This window comes from Lepus europaeus, chromosome 9 (assembly GCF_033115175.1).
Source record: "Lepus europaeus isolate LE1 chromosome 9, mLepTim1.pri, whole genome shotgun sequence".
In the NCBI taxonomy this organism is placed as follows: Eukaryota; Metazoa; Chordata; class Mammalia; order Lagomorpha; family Leporidae; genus Lepus; species Lepus europaeus.
In genome coordinates, this window is record NC_084835.1 from 57,785,537 (window position 1) to 57,804,294 (window position 18,758).

The window sequence follows — 18,758 nt, forward strand, 5'->3', positions numbered from 1 at the left end:
ACAGGTTACTCTAACTCCCTCCCATTGAAGCAAAAACCCAGCAGGAGACTGGAAAATGTGCTGCCTTCAGCCTTCCTGTAGATCTGGGGCGGGGCCTGGGGGTGCTTTAAAGACCCCCCAGTGATTCCCGCTGAGACATCCCGCCCTGTGCCCTGAGAGAGGAGAGAAGGCAGAAAGAGCAAGTGCCTGGCAGAGCTCCTATGCTGTGTGTAGCAGCGGCTGCTGCTGCTCCAGTACCTTTACCCGCTGGCACTGTTAGAATGAGATGGAACCTGGGGTCTTGGATATTGAGGGCAGGGCGAGTTTTGTAAGGCTTTGGTGTTTTCACAGCTGCTCAGATTGCAGAGGGAGTTTCTCTAAATGTATGACCGAGATTGTCACCTGCCTGCTGCTGTCACCAGCCTAAGTGTTTGGTGAGAAGAGCAAGCGTGTGTGGTTCACCACCATGAGGTCCAGCATCCCCTCTGGGGACCAGTGTCTCACATCCTTTGCAATAATTCTATGATGCACCGGGAACATATCCTGGCTGTGTGCTTTTTACCTTCAGGTCGCAGTTTCTCCAGAGCCGTTAGGAAACCATGGAAGGAAAACAGCGAATCTCCTTAATTGAAGAGAAATACGCCACAGTCTCCACGTTTATGCTAAAATAGGACTTCCTACAGGGCAGGTGGAATTTCAATTTCAGTTTCTTATTTTGAAGAATTTTATTGCCCCATATTCAATATATTCAGTGGGCATCCAAACTCTAGCAACCTTAAGTTGTAGAACAATTTTAAATTTAAATTTTAAATAAAAAGCAAAATTTTTAGATGGATGGGAACAAGTTTATATTAAATAATACTTCAAGATCCTGTCTCAAACTATTAAACTTTGAAGTTAGGTGTCACATGACTATCTACAAGGTTGGTTTTATAGTAATTAAAAGCCATTATGTTATTAAGAGTTTGTGCAGATTTATTCAATGCTAAACCTATCTTAGGATAGCAGTATTTTATACTTTCTCTGTCTTTTTTCCTTAAAAAACTCTGCTCATATAGTGACCTGGCAGAGTAGCCAGGACTCAAACTGGTACTAATATGCGATGTAGGATAGCTTAACCCCCTGTGCCACCATGCTTGCTCTGTTTATCTTCTGGGTTTTCCAGAAATTAATTTTTGTTTTGAAGAGAAAAATAGTGATTAAAGCTTTTATTCAACTGATATACACCAAGAAACCCCTAACAGTTAGCTAGCTCCCTAAGCTGACATCGTATTGGAGCTGTTACTGATCAGGGAAAAGACAAGAATATGTGACCGTGGCCTTGTCTGAAGGTTGTAGTGGTCTTTATCTGTGATTACTGCAAAATCTGTGATGCCAGTTGGTGCAATCCCTTTCTGTCATTTCTTGTTTTCTGGAAAGCTGTCTCTGGAAAATTCTTTGTAAGCCTTGTATGTTATCTGTTGGCCTTCTAATGCCAACTGAGCTTCAGGGGGAGATAATACAAAAGAAAGAAAAACAAAGGGGGAGGGGTGGAGAGCAGAGAGAGAGAAAAAAAGGAAAGGAAACAAATGTATGTCTCAGCAAGGAAAGCTTAACTTTTTTAACATTAAAACATTGGTAAAATGCTATTTTTGCTTTAAATGTGCTGTTCATCAAAAATCATTGTATCGATTATAGAAATGAAAATCCAAGAAGTACGCAAGACCATGAACAAAGTAGGGAACCAAATAAAGCAGAAAATTGCCTATTTTTTAAAGTAACCTTCAAAATTATGTGGATAAATGCATGTTCATTGGGAAAAAGTCATAACCATTCAGAAAAACATAGAATAAAGTTGGAAGCTTCCCTCCTTCCATTTGTTCTCTTCCACTAGTGATAACTGAGGCCAATGACAGATGTACTTGCCAACGCCTGTCCTGTGTGTGTATATATACACATAAGAACATACGCGTAGGTCAGAGTGAGGTTGGGAGTATAAATCTTAATTTAATATTGCTAAGTGAAAAAGCCAATCTGAAAAGGCTACACCGAGTGTGATTCCATTTGTACTCTCTGACATTCTGGGAAAGGCAGAGCATGGAGACGGTGAACAGATCAGTGGTTGCCAGATGTTTGGGGAGAGGAGTGGTGGAAGTCTGAGTGAGTGAAGCAAAGATGTTTTAGGACAGTGAAATTATTGCATATGATAATGTGGTGATGGAGGCATGACACTCTGCATTTGTCGAAAAATTAAAGTTTTGTGAACTTTACAGTATGCGGAGTAAACCTTACTTATGCAGATTTACCCGGGTTCAATTAGGAGCTCAGATGGAATGCAGACTGTGGGAAAGAATCTAGCTGTGTTATGTGTGTCTGATGTCACTCACTCACGGAAATAGAACAGTGCTAGCTTAGATCACTTTGGAAAGGAGCGGAGATGGAAGACTAATGACAAAGGGAACCGTACGTGAGCACTGTGCCTTAGTTAACAGAATCACTTTCCACGGAGGCACAGGTTAGCAATTCTGAAATCACTTTACAATTCACTGAGATTAAACAAGTTAGAAAATGGAGACAAATGTGGCAGGAGGTTTCTCACTAGTTGAGAGGGAAGTTACAGGTAGGCAAGGAGTAAGGCTAAAATAATAGATAACCGATTAGGATTGGAGTCAGTAGGATGAACTCATGATAATCTGAATTGAGATATGGACAGTGGCACACAAAATCCTATACAGATATGTGTATATGTACATGGATTTTCTTCCTCTCCCAGCTGAGAGGGCCTGGTAGCAATGGCACCCAGTAGCAATGAGCACACCTAGTGTTCAGATCTTGATTTCTATAACAGGGGCCCCTTGGAGAAATAGTAGAGATTAAGTCTTGGAAAGGGAACCTAAAAATGAATCTGGAGCATTTTGTAGTGCTGGAAAAACAATTGTCTTGTCAAATGAATACAAGAGCAAACTAATAGAGCTCCTAATAGTCAAAAATGGAACAATTTGAACAAAACCAATAACACAGTGTTAGAGTAAAACCCAAGGTATAAAATATATACTCATGGTCCGCACTGGTATAAATTAATAGTTAAGTAAACAAATAAGTGGAAGGTAAGAGACAGTTCTCCATAGGGAAAAATTCCAATTAATTCATAGCTTCTTGCCCCCTTGAGTGTGAACCATGCAAAGTGACTTTCTCCCAAAGTGTATAATATGGAAAGGGGGAAAGTAGCCTTACAGTGGAGAAACTGACATATGTTAGCTCAGACAGGCAGCCACGCTGAGGCTCTAGAAGTCATTCAGACAAACTGTGTCCTGGGCCTGATGTGGTGAAAAGGGCACCTGCCCTCTGTCTACTTCCACCCCAAATCCTTAACCCCTGGCTGATCATCGACGAGAAAGCAAACAAATCTAATCGAAGGGACATTCTTCAGAATACTAGATCTGTACTCAAAAACTATCCAGGTCATCAAAAACAAGAAAAACATGAGAGGATGCATAGCAGGATTCTTTGTACTACATTTTCAACTTTTCTGTATATCTAAAGTCATTGTAAAGTTTGAAAGAACAAGTTTAAAATATGCCATGAAACTTTGTCTGTGTCAGCAATAGAGATAACATAGATAAGACGGATTGACAGAAATTGTTTGTTATTTCAGTGGCTGCATAGTGTTCCCTAATATCCAGGGATAGATTACTTACAGAGACATTCCTTCATATTGGGCATTTGAAATTCAGCTTTGTACCATTAGTGCCAATGCTCAGTAAACCTCCTCGATAATGGGGCAAATGTTTGGTGCAGTAGTTAAGATGCTGTTTGCTTGGATTGAAGTCCCTGCTCTGCTCCTGATTCCAGCTTACTGTTGTTGCTCACTCTAGAATTCAACAGGTGACGTCTGGAATAGTTGAGTCTCTGCTCAAAGGTGGGAGATCCAGTTGAATTCTCAGCTGTTATCTTCAACCTGAGAATCTGGGGAGTAAACCAGCAGATGGAGTTTCTTTCTCTCTTCTTCTTGTGCAAAATAGATAAATAAATACATTTGAAAAATATTTAAATATTCATGGATGTACCTATGCAATAATTTGTCTAAGTAAGACAAAAAACCTGAAGAAGTTTTGAAACTCTCCAATAGAGAAACCTGCAGGTGGGATGGGACTGAAAATAATGAAGTCTTTTGTTTGTTTTGTTTTGTTTTGTTTTGTTTTTTGTTTTTGTTTTTTGACAGGCAGAGTTAGACAGTGAGAGAGACCGAGAGAAAGGTCTTCCTTCCATTGGTTCACCCCCCAAAGACTGCTGTGGCCAGCACGCTGTGCCAATCTGAAGCCAGGAGCCAGGTGCTTCCTCCTGGTCTCCCATGCAAGTGCAGGGCCCAAGTACATGGGCAATCCTCCACTGCCCTCCCGGGGCACAGCAGAGAGCTGGACTGGAAGAGGAACAACTGGGACAGAATCCGGGGTATCGCTGCCGCAGGTGGAGGATTAGCCTAGTGAGCTGCGGCGCCAGCCAGAAGTCTTGTTTTTAAGACTTACTTACTTATCTATTTGAAAGTCAGAACAACAGAGAGAGAGAGCAATCCTCTGTCCACTGGTTCACTCTCTAAATGCCCACAACAGACACTGCTGGGCCATGTCAAAGGCAAAAGTATGGAACTTCATCCTGTCTCCTACATGAGTGGCAGAGGCCCAAGTTTTTGGGCCATCTTCCACTGCCTTCCCAGGCTCATTAACAGGGATCTGGATTGGAAGTGGAGCAGCTGGGACTTGAACACACTCCCAGATATGGCTTAATGTGCTACGCCACAACTGTGGTTGCAATAATGAGGTCTTTAAGTCACCTTTATGCTGTCTTTATGTTATTTAAAAACTTTTTTTTTTCAAAAGGCAGAGAAACAAGCAGAGAGAGCTGCAATCCAGTGGTCTACTCCCCAGATGTTTGCAACAGCCCCCAGCAGGAGGCTGAAGCCAGGAGCTGGGAACTCCGTCCAGGTCTCCTCTGTGGATGAAAGGGACTCAACTACTTGAGCCATCACCAATCTGCTACTGGTGCACACTAGCAGGAAACTGGAATCAGAAGCCAGAGACAGGAATCAGAGCTAGGCACTCTGATGTGAGACACAGACAGCTTAACTGGCCACCTCGTTGCCGTTACTTTAAATACATCTTCCCCACACAAATTAATGATCCCTGTATCTTTCTACTCCTATAAATTATTCCCTCATGCTGGATTCCTCAAGAAGTCTGTGACTTATTAATGCAATGAAATGCTACTCAGGAATTAAAATGAACTGTATTGTGTATTGAGTAAGAATAAATAGAAATGTGACCATTTGTCTAAGGTTAAGTTCATAGAATAATGGTATGCACTACTTGCAGATGCAAACATAGGTAGCACAACACAGGCGCAGGGCAGTGATCCTGCCACACTTCAGAGCAGCATTCGATGAGGAAGGGAGAGGAGAGAAGAACAATATGCAAGGCTTTTGGCGATGCCACCCGTTTTTCTTTCCTTTCTCTTAAAGCCAGCAGAATCCCGTGTGGTAGAATGCTATTGTTCAAAGTAAACCATCGGTACCTATGTGTATGCTTGATAAAGTCCTGTCCTTACATCAAACTTAAAAATGTTCAGGTCATTTTACTTCTGTTTCAGTTCAGTCTCTTTCGTTGCTGGCATTGTTGTGGGGTTAGTTTCCCCTGTGACAGTTAGAGGATGGGCTCTATCCTGTTGGCATCTGTCCTTCACCTTGCTGTTGATGACAGTTACGTTTATCTCCCTCCTCCCCACTTTATTTCACCATGCACTTTGTTCCTTTGGAATTGGGTTATTTCTGTTTAAGCAACGAATTTCCCAGGGTCGGTGCAAATTCTGTACCTCTCTATATGTTACTTAATAATGGAATCCATGTTCCTGATAACAGCTTCAAAGCCAGGAAATATCCTAAATACTTTGGGAATCATGAAAAAGTGTTGCTTGCTAATGAAGTCATCTTAATATTAAGGCATGTTCACCTTACTGTAAAATAGTGGCCTGTACAATATGTAAGAAGATCACAGATTTCAATCCAGCTGAGTTCCAAAGGCCTGTGGAGCCACTGACTTACTTGGGATTGATATACATGTTAGTTTCCTAGTCCTCCATTCTAGAAACTTGGCAAGTAGGCAGTCATTAGCAATTTAGAATTTCCCAAGCTGTACATAATAAACAAAGTGGCAAAGAGAAATGTGAATAATATCCAACAAGAAATGAGGTAAGCTAGCTGCTCCTAGTGTGTTCTCTAGTCAGTCGGTTCACTCCTTCTTCACCCAGAACTACGCCACTAGGCTGGTGGGAGGCCAACAGACCCTCACCTGGCTCCTTGTACACTTTTCAGGGTCTGTGCCCTGGTAGGAAGGACCCAGTGTCTGGCTGAGCCAGCATTCCTTGTCAGGGAGCCACTGCCAGAAACCCTGAGGGCACAATGCTCACCAGGAGATTGGTTTCTGTGTTTGCTCAAAGATATTTGTCAGCACCAACCCCCTCCTGTAAAGAGAATTTCCATTACCATTATCAATTATAGAGGCAATTTCAAGAAAGTCACAATTAGAAAAAGAGGTTTTATCTGCTTATTTTGAGTGATGTAACTATAAATATTAGAGATGAGTAAACCTTTAATGAGACTACTGACAATATTCTTTTAAAAATTTTTAAATTAGTTAATTGATGACTTAATTAATTAAAAAAGAGAGACAGAGATCTCCCATCCACTGACTCATTCCCCAGATGCCCACAACAACCAGTGCCTAGACAGACCAAAGCCAGGAGCTGGGAACTCATTTTGGGGCTCCCATGTAAGACTCAGGAACCCAACTACTTGAGCCAATACCACAGTCTCCCAGGATCTGCATTAGCAAGAAACTGGATCAGAAGCAGAGCCAGGACTCAAACCTAAGCACTCTGTGGGACACAGGTGTCCCAACCAGCATCTTAACTGCTATGCCAAATGCCTGCCCCTGTTGACAATATTCTGAGAGGCTTACATATACTCCTCCAAGTCACTGCTGCTCACAGTCACAGATCGGTACTGGCCCATGCATTGTTGGACAGATTTTCAACAAATTGCAACCAGAAATTGAGAGAAAATGTTCAATACTTATCTAGCTGTGTGGCATGATGGTAATATCCAGCATACAGTCCTTTTCCTACAACATCTTTTTTATTATATTTTGCAAACATATCAGCCACAATGGACAGGAATTTTTAAAATGAGCCTCAGGGATAACTTAAGAAACACACTTAAGAAGATGATGGAAGTTGTTGTTATATTCATTTCATAGAATGTTCATAAAGTATATATATATATATATATATATATATATCCATAAAATATGTAACTCTGTTTTTCCCTGATATAAGCTTACACTAGCACTACTGTAATTGTAATCTAGTATGTAAGTCACTTTTTAGAGCTTACAAATCCTATAAAAAGAGAGTAAAAGGAGAAGTTTTCCTGAGATTCTTTAGTAAGAGTTCCAGAAAGATGGAGCATGGAAGGAGAGAACAGAAGATGTGTGTTTATGTGGGGTACACACTGATTATGCTGAGAGGCAGGGAAGGAGAAAGGATGTGCTGTAGGTAGAATCTCTTGGGAAAAACATGATAATGTCTGATTAGTACTTCCTGATGCCAGTGACCTGGCAAACTTTTAGGTTGTACCTGAAATGAGGGAAGAAGAGAGAAAATGAAGTAAGGTGCAGTCATTAATTTTTATGTGTGGGTTGTTTGCAAAGCAGATATTTATCATTCAGATATTTGTTATTCAGATCATTGTTACTCAGATATTATTCATTTATTATTCAGATGTTATGTTATTATATTCTGTTAACCAGATCACTGTCCTTCTGTGGAGCTAGGAGGGTAGGTGGTGTTGGAGGTGACCCCTGGCTAGGCATGGTCCGGGTCTGGTTTCCATGTGAGAAAGATTTCAAAGAGCAGACATAGGTAAGGGTGAGCAGGAAGCAAGATTTATTCAAAACAGAAGAACACACAGAGGAGGGAGTGCAGGCTCTGGAGAGAGTGAGCTGCCATCAACAAGGTTCAGGGCTGTTCCTTTACTGATCTGGAAGCATAAGGGATGGTGCCTGGGGCGGGACTTAATTGAGTATTCATACAGGGTGGACTTTGGGGGTGGGGCACTAGAACTGTCCATTTCTTGCCCCTCTTTGGAAATCTTAGAAGTGTCTTGGTGCCAGCTGTATGGTGAGTGGGAGTGTCAGCCAAGGTGATTTATTTTACTGATATTATAATGAACTAAATGTCATCATAGGGATGCAGGCTTCAGCCACTGTGGGTCTTTTTAGGGGACTTTGGCTCTAAGTGACAAAGTCATGGTTTTTTTTTTGCTTTTTTGGAAGGCAGGTTTGGGCCGTGGGGATTGTCACAACCTCCTCCGCAGAAATGATGCACATTGAAAAGCACTAAGACAATCATATTGAAGTTCTGAAAGATAAACAAAACAGAAAACATGAACCTATTCTTCTGTATTCAAGGATGGAGGTGCAAAAAACTGAGGGTCAAATAAGGTTATTCTTTGACAACAAAAACTGAATTTGGCACCAGCAGATCAGCACTCCAGAAATTACTAAAGGGTGGTCTTCAGGCAAAAGAATGATTCCAAGTAGAAACGTGGCTCTACAAATGAAAGATCTGGAAGAGAGATTCCATAGACTGTGTTTCCTCAGAGATGTGTGGTATAGAAGTTCTATCTGATGCTGCAGCCAAAACTTGTGACCAGGAGAGAAGGAGCATGATAGGGTGCCACCAATGTATAGTGAACACAGAAAGAAAGGGAAAAAACACCTGTTTACTTGGTCCCCTATCTAACCATGTTGGAATTAATCATCTTTGGGCTTTTTCTTAAGTGACCCATTAGACATGGACAAAGCAATGGATGTTAAAAACTGATCAAAGGAACAGGCAATATCACTTTCTTATTTGAATATATTTGCAATACTTATGTCCTCACCCTTATTATTTGCATTGATTGTGCAACTGAAATCTAAAGTCTGTAATGTTTGATTACTAATGCCGATTATTTTTATCAGACTGATTAACAAAGCTACCTCCAGGGCCACTGTGGTAGTGCTTCTGAGCACAGGCTGTGTACAGAAAACTATTGTGTTTGGAAGCTGCTAAGAAATACAGGATATGTGCCTTGAAGGAGTGCACGATCTATTTCAAGACGCAGGATGCAAACATAAGGTTCATGATTTGAGGCATTGTGATCTGTGGTTAAATGAGGAATAGCTATGTCAACTACATCAAAATGTCAAACAGGCGCATCAGGTGAGGGGAGTCGGAAAATGGATAGATTCAGATTGGCAGAGGTCAGAGCAACGGGCCATGAGAGGCAGTGGACAACAAAGTGCCTTCCACGGAGCCATAGAGAAGAACCAGGGGTTGCCAGCATGAGACTTTCTTGTCTGTCGCATGGGACATATTCCCAGTTCCTATATTGGGTTTTTCTTTTTTTCAAAAAATTTATTTTATTTATTCATTTCCATTTTATCTGAAAGGCAGACACACATGCAGAGAACAAGAGAGAGAGACAGAGAGAGAATCTTCCATCTGTTACTTAACTTCCCAAATGCTCAAATGCTTGCAACAGCCAGGGTTGTGCCAGGCCAAAACTAGGAGCACAGAACTCAATTCAGGTCTTCCATGTGAGTAGCAGGGATCCGAGTACTTGACCCACCACTTTAGCAGGAAGCTAGAGTGAGAATTGGAGCTGGTACTGGAATGCAGGCACTCTGATATGACATGCAGATGTCCCAAGCAGCATGTTGGCCACTGTGCCAAATATCTGTCCCATCTATAGAGTTTGATAATGACCACAGTCATTGTCTGTGGTTTGTTTCCCATATGCCCTATTTCCTAACAAGAGATTTCACTGCACTTATTACAGTATTACTCCACTTAAGTTTATCAGGTACAACTTCATGTGTCTAGAAGTAGCTATATCCTGAAATGTAGGAAAGGACTCAGCATCACCTAGAAGTCCCACTAGTGAGCTGTAAAACTGCATAGAAATTTGGAGTTAATTTTCCCTGTATATAGAGGGAGTATATTCAAGAAAGTACACATACTTATTTAGATTATAGCTTCAATATAACATTAAGAGACTGTTCTCCATTTGTTTTTCATTCATATATCTGCAGATATTATCTAGGTATACTGCTGTCCAACAAATAGACATATCATTCTGACTTGAACTACCCACATCTATACTTTCATACAAGATAGTAAAATTTGTGATATAAGAAATTTGGTCGCTGTCTAATCACCATGTAGCTTGCAATCTAGTTTTAGATGGGAAATTTCCAGACCTTATTTCAACGATTCTAAATTGAATTGACGTCAGAAGTGTTTTTAATGTTTTATGCTCACCACTTCCAATCCTCACAATCCCTAAGGATATGTGTTATTTACTATCCTCATTTTCCCAATGAGGAAATTGACGTTTAAGGTGGTTACATGCCACACTCAAGGCCCTAAAGGTAATAATACAGACAGGATGTGAGTCCATATCAGGTTTCTTGACTGAACACTACCAAAACTGGTTGGAGGAGTTGCTATAGAACCCAAAATTGGGTCCAGTCACTGACATCTGACATTGGGGTGGTGGAAAAAAAGCAGGTATTTACTGCAAAGCACAGAAAGAGGAATCAGGCAGGCAGCTAAAACTCAACCCAGAACTCCCCGAGAGATTATGTGCAGTGACTCCTAGTTCAAGGTTGGGAATGAGCAGTGCATGATCAACTCATCTGTGGGCCTGATTGGTCCACAGGGCATGTGGCCTTCCTTTGATTGATCAGTGATAGGAACAAGCATGTTTCCTTTGGAATGGCCAAGGTGGGCTTCTACTCTGCCCAAGAGTAGATTGGGTAGTTCTTTCTTGGGAGGGGCCCTGTGAGTTCCTCCAAGGCTCTCAGAATAGAGGAGATGATAACTATGTTAACCATAAGGGTAATTCAAGTCTGTAACTCAGGGTCTCTCGCTCTACCCTGCTGTCACTCCCTTGACTCAATGAGTCCATCTTTACAAAGCAACTACAAGCTAAAGAAGAGATTCTGGGGCCTGATGAAGCAGACATCAAAGGCATAAGGGGCAAGGGGCTCCACCTCATTACAGCCTCTGGTATTTTTTCAACTTTATTGTGAGTTCATACTAAGGCAGTTTCATTTAAGAGATGTTTTAAATGAAAAATATTGCATAGAATATTAAAAATATTAACTAGAATATATACATGAATCTTCATTTATTGTAAGCTATGAAGATAAACCCCCTGTTTTGTTACCATTAGGGTGGAGAGAGAGTGGGCAGGGGATGGAAAAAGAAAAGTTGATTATTAGGTGCCAGGCAATTTCCCCCACAATTAGTTCTCCAAGTTTTTTCAGGCTATCTGTGTTTGTTTAAAAAAACTAAGCCTCCAAAGACCCTCTCTGGGCAGCTGTGGTTCTTGCTAGCTTTACACCTTCAAACACAATTAAACCTAAAGGCTGCACATTTTCTTCTCCACTAGGATTTTCCTACAGAAGTGAAGCTTTACCACTTGGTTTTTTCAAGGCTCTTCCCTGCTAAGACCTCAACTGCATCAGTTGACTGTGTCTTAGTGGTCTGTGATCATGGCCAAAGACTGGTTCATTAGATTTCTTTTGTTTGCTCAACCTTTTGAATACTCCTCTTGGGAATGCTCCCTAGGGAGCCTTGTGATCCTTGGGGCCTGTTGGCAAAATCCTTTCCAGGGAAATTACTACCAGAATAGCAATCCCTGTGTTCCTTGGAGGGTTCACAAGGCAGCAACTTCTCTCTCAGTCCAGTTAAAGGAGCATAAGCAAACTGCCCCTCTTTAGAGTCTGGTTTCTGACCTAGACCCTGTATTTTGTACTCCAGCCCTAAAACTGCAAAGAGCCACCTGCCTCTCCTGCACTACTTCCCTTTCCATTTCTTCCTCCATTCATTTCCTCCTTGATTGCAATGAAAGAATGTGAAGTCAAAAATGAGATTACTAAAAGGTGTTTTCTCTAGAGTATTATTTCCCCCAAACTAACCATTTTATGCTGCTTGGAAAGAATATATTCCCTGGCTTCATAAGTGGATTTAACACTTGCTTTTGACTTTTATTAAGCTAATTGCTCTGGACCATTCTAGCTGGCTAATGATGCCCACTTAGCTGAAGCATTTAACTCTGTGTAGGAGGCCTGGGCCATAAGGAGCTCTAAGCTCTGGAGAAGAAAAGGCTAGGTTAGAATTGGGATGTTCCACCTCATACTAATTAGGATGGCTACTCTCAGAAAACATAAAGTGACAAGTGCCAGTGTGAGGGTGTGGACAGATGGGAGTTCTGTGTACTGCTGGTGGGAAGGTAAAATGGTGAAGCCACTGTGGAAGCCAGCATAGTAGTTCCTGCAAAACTTTAAAGTACATTTACCATTTGATCCAACAATTCCAACTGCATGTCAAACAGATCCAACAATTCCGGATATATACCTAGAAGAATTGCAAGTCAGGTCTTGAAGAGATATTCATAGCAGCACAATTCACAGCAATCTAAAGGTAGGAGTGCCAATGATGAGTGAAAGGATAAATAAAACATGATAACATTACGGGAATATGTACCTTAAGTCTCACAATCCAAGTTCTTGCCTCCACAGAGATACGAATTCAATGTAGAAGCATACATACTGTGCACAAGTGAAAGCAGGATTTGTTTAAAGTGAAAAAGTGAGTACCCATTCAGGTGTGAGCTTGTCAACTCACACAAAGAGCAACCTGCTGGGAGAATGCAGGGCAGGAGGCCAGAGAAGGACCAACAGCAAGGGCAAAAGGGCCACTTCCACATGTAGAAGTCTCTTTTATGGAGCAGGGAGTGGTTTTACAAATTTACAAGTGAAGTGAGGTTTGGTCAGGGTTTAGTATACATGAGGTTTTCTGGGAGTTTTATGGTGCCTCCATGTAGAGTTTAACTTCCATGTGACCATCATGGGAAAGTACATGTACTGAAGTGACATGTAAAGAGTGGAGAGCTGTGTATAAGAGTGGAAAATCTTCTTGCCTGATTCCCCCATATCAATATATACAAGCAACAAACTATTATTTGGTCTTTAAATGGATTAAAATGAGATTCTGATACATGCTATAACATGGATGGACCTCGAGGACATTGAACTAAATGAAATAAGCTACTTACCTAAAGACAAATACTCTATGATTCCATGCCTGTGAGTTACCCAGTAGTGAAATTCATAGGCTAGAGAGTGGAGTGGTGCTTTCCTGGGGTTGAGGAGTTGGGAGAAGGAAGTTGCTGCTTAGTGGGTATAGGTTTTACAGATTAAAAAGAAAAAAAAAACTGTGGAGATTAATGAACAACAATGTGAATATACTTAATACCACTGAACCATAAGAGAGGATTTCAGAAAAGTTCCTGGGAAAATGGAATTTAAAGATAAGTTTATTTTTATGCCAAAAATGTTTGCAATCTACTTATTTCATAATATGCATGTTCCACGAGCTTTTTGAAGACCCCTTGTACACTTAAACATGGTAAAATGGTCCTTTTTATAAGGATTTTGCCACAATTAACTTTCATTTAGAGTGTGGCATTAGTTTCAGTATTACGTATTTCTTGCAAATGGCTGGGTTCCTGTAGAGACCAAGCAGATGTGGTCTGGAGAGAGCCTGAAAACAGGTGGAGGTTTTATAAATCTGCCAACATGTGCAAGCAGAAATGAGTGTGCTCTGGTTCGGCATCACCATATGCGGTCAGATGTTACAAGTGCTCAGAGGGATCAAATAAGGGGCAGGGTAAGTGCTCCCGGGAGGGGGGGGGAGGGGGAGGAACATCTGCAAGGAGCCCATGGAGCACCAGAGCTGGGGAATCAATTGCCTGATTGGACCTGTGCTGGAAGAATGACTTGAGTGACACGGCGAGAGACGCTTCCTGCCCTGATGTCCTTTTCCCCAAGTGTGGGGTGAGCATTTATACACGGCATCCTGAGCAATGTGCAGCTGTGCCATCTTGAAGGATTCACTCAGTCTGCTTCCTATTTTGTTCCTGTTGGGCATTTGAATCTCTGTTCGTTCATTATAAACCCAAAATCTTGGTTTAACAAAAACACTGTGAATTGACAAATTTATTTGAAAGGCAGAGTTACAGAGATAGAGATGAGAGAGAGAGAGAGAGAGAGAGAGAGAGAGAGAGAGAGGCTCTCCAAACAGCCGAAATGGCCAGAGCAGCTGGATTGGTCCAAAGCCAGGAGCCAGGAACTTTGTCTGGGTCTCCCATGTGGGTACAGGGGCCCAAGCACTTGGGCCATCTTCCACTGCTTTCCCAGGCCATAGCAGAGAGCTGGATCAGAAGTGGAACATCTGGGACTTGATTCAGTGCCCATAAGGGATGCCGGCACTGATTCAAATGCAGGAGGCCGCTTAACTCGCTACACCACAGCACGGCCCATTTCTTGTCTGTACGCGTTTATAGATTGACTCATTTTAAAGGTAAGGTTCAGGATCCTTATTTGGCACTGAAATAGAACAAAGATAATTTCTTAAAGATTAATTTATCTATTTATTTGAAAGAGTGAAAGAGAGCAAGACAGACACACACCTTCCATCCACCAGTTTACTCCTCAAATGGCCGCAACAACCAAGACTGAGCCAGGCTGAATTCAAGGGCTAGGAACCCCATCTGGCTCTCCTCTTGGATGGCAGGAACTCAAGCAAGGAGCTGGATCAGATGTGGGTATTCTGGACTTGAGCCGCACTCAGACACAGGATGTGGGTGCTGCAATCAGGGGTTTCCCCACCTGTACCACACGTCCATCCCAGAACAGAAACATTGGTCTTCTACTTACGACTCATGTTCTACTTCATCGCTGTAGAAATGGGTTTTAGTGATTTTAGTGCTCCTGTTGTGTGTCCCTACTTCAAGCCAAGGGCACTGAAATCATGGCTGTTGGGGTTCGAGCAGCAGCCATGTTTCTCTAAAAGCTCTAGACTATGTTTGTATAACCAGAACCCTTCACCATTCCTCCTTTCTCCCTCTCTTTTAAAAGCAAGAACTCTGCCGTTCTTTAGTCTCTACTCCCACCATCACCATCCCCTTCCACAGCTTAATGGTATAACTTATTCTTGGTGTATCTAACTCAATTAAATAAGCTTTTGAGTACTACTTCATCATGTACTAAGCACTGCCATGAAGACAAGAGGGTAAGACATACCCTTCCATGAAGGATTAGAATCACACTGAGCAACAAAATTAGCACATAAACTAGTGATGATAGAGATCTGTGCTGGGGCAACAAATGCAATTTTGGGGGCATGGAGTGGGGTTAAAGGCAGATTGATTGCAATTAGAGAAAATCATAAATCATGGTGACCTTGAAACTAGGCCTTGGCAATGTCCAGAATATCTTTTTTTTAAGATTTATTTATTTTTATTTATTTTGAAAATTTGAGTTGAAAGAGGGAGAGAAAGAGAGAGAGAGGGAGAGCTAGTACACTCCCCAAATGACTGCAACAGCCAGCACTGGGCCAGGCTAAAGCCAGGAGCCAAGAGCTTCATCTGGGTCTCCCACATAGGTGGCAGGGACCCAAGTACTTGGGCCATCTTCTGCTGCTTTACCCAGGCCATTGGCAGGGAACTGGATTGGAAGTAGAGCAGCCAAGACTCAAATTGGTGGCTATATGGGATGCTGGCATCACAGGCAGTGGCTTTACCAACTACACCACAAAGCCTGCTCCTGTCCAAAATTTCTAACAGCAAGATAGCAAGAAGACATATTTGAATGCAGATGAGTGGGAATTGGCTTTAGAGTATTGGTTTATATTAACCATAAAGAATATCCAAACTGAAAGAAAGAATGAAAAAGAACAGATGTTTATAGCATAAATGAATTGTCATCAGTTTAAGAGCTCCAAGGATATGTCACAGCAGACATTCAAGAGTCTGTAGAAAGTTTGTGGAAAATCCATGTTATGAAAAGACTATGCACAGATTTCAGAATTAAATATTCTGATGTTTTAATTCCATTTTTCATGAACTTTCTGAAGTTTTCTTTGGCATATCAATGTATTCCTTCTAAGCATGCTAACTATCCCAACGTATTGCAGGACTCACCCAGGAAACCAGCTGTCTGGGAATACATAATTATACTGGGGTACTTCAAAAATTCACAGGAAATTAAACTAAAATATAATTTTATTTTGGTGCAAAAACTTTTTGAGATATACACATGCATTTTTCATAATATGTATTTTCCATGAGTTTTTTGAGCCCTATATATTTAGAGATGCAGATGAGGTTGAGGCGGGGAGGGCAATGGAGTTGTCCTGGGAGAGGTCAGAAAGTCTGGGAAGCCCTGCCTGGTCTGCTCCTTGGATCCAAATTGCCAAGGATTGGGTAAAGCACACACCCTTCATTATCTTGATTTGGCACCCCCAGAAAAGTTAGAACTACTGGAAAGAACCCTGGCAAGACCAATGACACTAAGATTTTATGGTAAGCTGCGATAATCCAGTGGAACTCAAATTTACATACCTGGCAGGAGGAAGACCAGAAGTTGCCTTGGGGACGCTTTGCTAGGACTTGGGTTGTTCTCTGGGTTGTAGAAGAAGAGGAAGGTAGCAAGATGCACTTGAGGTTTCTGAAGATACCTGGCAACTATCACAGTGTGGACTAGAAAGAAACTAGAGACAAGGAGACCACTCTTAGCACTGTAGTTTCCTAAGAAGAGAAGTGATCTCTTCTGCAGATGGGAATGTTGACTGTGAAATAGAGAGCATGGCAAGATAGGTCAAGTGTGTGTGCCTCAAAGGTTGGATCTGTCTCCATTGGAAAGTGTTGGTCACCTAGGACCTGTCTTCAGCCACTCTTGGGCAAACAGAAGAGTTTGTGAGGCCTTAAGTATTGGCATAGGATCCTCTCAAAAACGTCCTTTTCTTGTCCATATGTTTACATACACACACACACACATACACACACCTTCTATTGTCTTCATTAGGAAGAGAGCACCATACATATTGTCAAAAGAACTTGGCCTCAGACCAAAAATAAAGGGGATATGCTACATTCATGGAAGAGAAAAGCTTTATCTTCTTGTTTTCAAGTAAGCAATAAATCGAAATACACTATTCATTGCTTTTTCATCATATACTTCTCAAGTCAAGAGATAGTTCTATGGAGAGACTTAAGGTAATAGTAGTAATTTTCAGGTGATTTTAGTGACTAAGAAATTTTAAAATGATGGAAACAGTTGTCCTGCCATCTTTGGGATATTGGTTTCATGTTCTCTTTAGGATACCAAAGTACTCATGCCCCTCATGTGAAATGGTATAGTATTTGCACTTAATCTACATGTGTTTTCTTGTATATGGTACTGTTAATAATCTCTAGATTATTTATAATATCTAAAATCTTGTACATGCTATGTAAATTATTGTTATACCTTATTGTTTAGGGAACAATGACAAGGATAAAAGTCCATATGTGTTCAGTATAGACAATTTTTTCCATATATTTGCTAGCTAATGTTGTCCAATCCAACTCTATTTTTATTCAGTAAATTTTTATAGACAAGGACCATAGTAAAGAAACTAGTAGTTCTGTGGGTATCACCAAGAAAGAAAGAAGTTTATAAATATCCAATGATGGATCAATATTGAAGTAGTCTTTACTGTCGTTATGCCCCAACTCTGACCCTCTCTCCCCCAGCCCAACCCCACAATCTGGCAAGATCTCACCAATTCTTCTGGATTTCTCTTGCACTTCATCTACTCATCTAGTCATTTTGCACTAATGAAGTCAACATTGGACATTCTCCTTCTCACTCTTTCCAGCACCCATTCCCAACACCCACAAAAAGAGGGATTAACCCTGCCTCATTCTCACCAAGCTAGCCAATGGCACTGTTGTACTGTGAATGAGTTTCTGGAGGGCAGGCACAATGAGATCAGTCTTCTTTGTATTATCAAAGTCCAGATCCAATCTGGAAAATTGAAAGACCAAGTAAATTAAAGAACAGTTTAGATACTGTATAAAATCTTACAATTGCAATGCCAGAAAGGATGTGAAACTTCAAGTCTGAATTTATCATCTCATATATGAGTCCTTTCTACAAAATCTAGTCTGTTAGAGAAAGAGAGAGAGAAATCTTAGGTCTTACAGTACCAACATAACTTGTTAGGAAAAAAAAAAAAGTCCTTAGATGGGACAACCACTTGCCATTCTATAGCTTCTATCCATTTTGGTAAAATCTTCATACTGATAGTACAAAAATGCAAGTTTGATTCTTCTGTATTTATGTAGAGATGTACAAAATCAGTTTGGAATAAGTTATGATATCAGTGGTAAGGTATGAAGTGTTGATATGATATGAAGTCTACACACAGCTGCAGAAAGTTACTATTAAATTTCTGATGGGGCAAAACAGGTATTTTTAAACTTGATGATCGGTGAGATCATTCCTAGTGAATGTGCCAGATGTGGGGACATGGTACCTAACAGTTACTGTGTAGGTTAACCCAAAAGATTATACAAATTATTTGATTGAAAATCCAAAAGCTTTCCATTCTATATAGCTTGTACAAGAAATCTGCATTCTAATTTAGGGTTGCAAATACTTTTCAGAATGAAGGGTACAAAGTCTTAAAGATTTTATAACTGAATGAAAAATATAAGATATAAATTTAAAAGATGCAAACCATAAAAGAGTTGCACTCCACTTCACATGCAAAAGTTTTATTCAGTTAGTCATCTTTTCTTAGGAAAACAA

The 18,758-nt window shown here is 40.9% G+C and overlaps 1 protein-coding gene across 3 annotated transcripts in view; it reads left to right on the forward strand.

Moving 5' to 3' along the window:
- PIEZO2 (piezo type mechanosensitive ion channel component 2) overlaps positions 1-18,758 on the forward strand; it is a 460,107-nt gene that overhangs the window by 311,676 nt on the left and 129,673 nt on the right. The window lies entirely within an intron of this gene.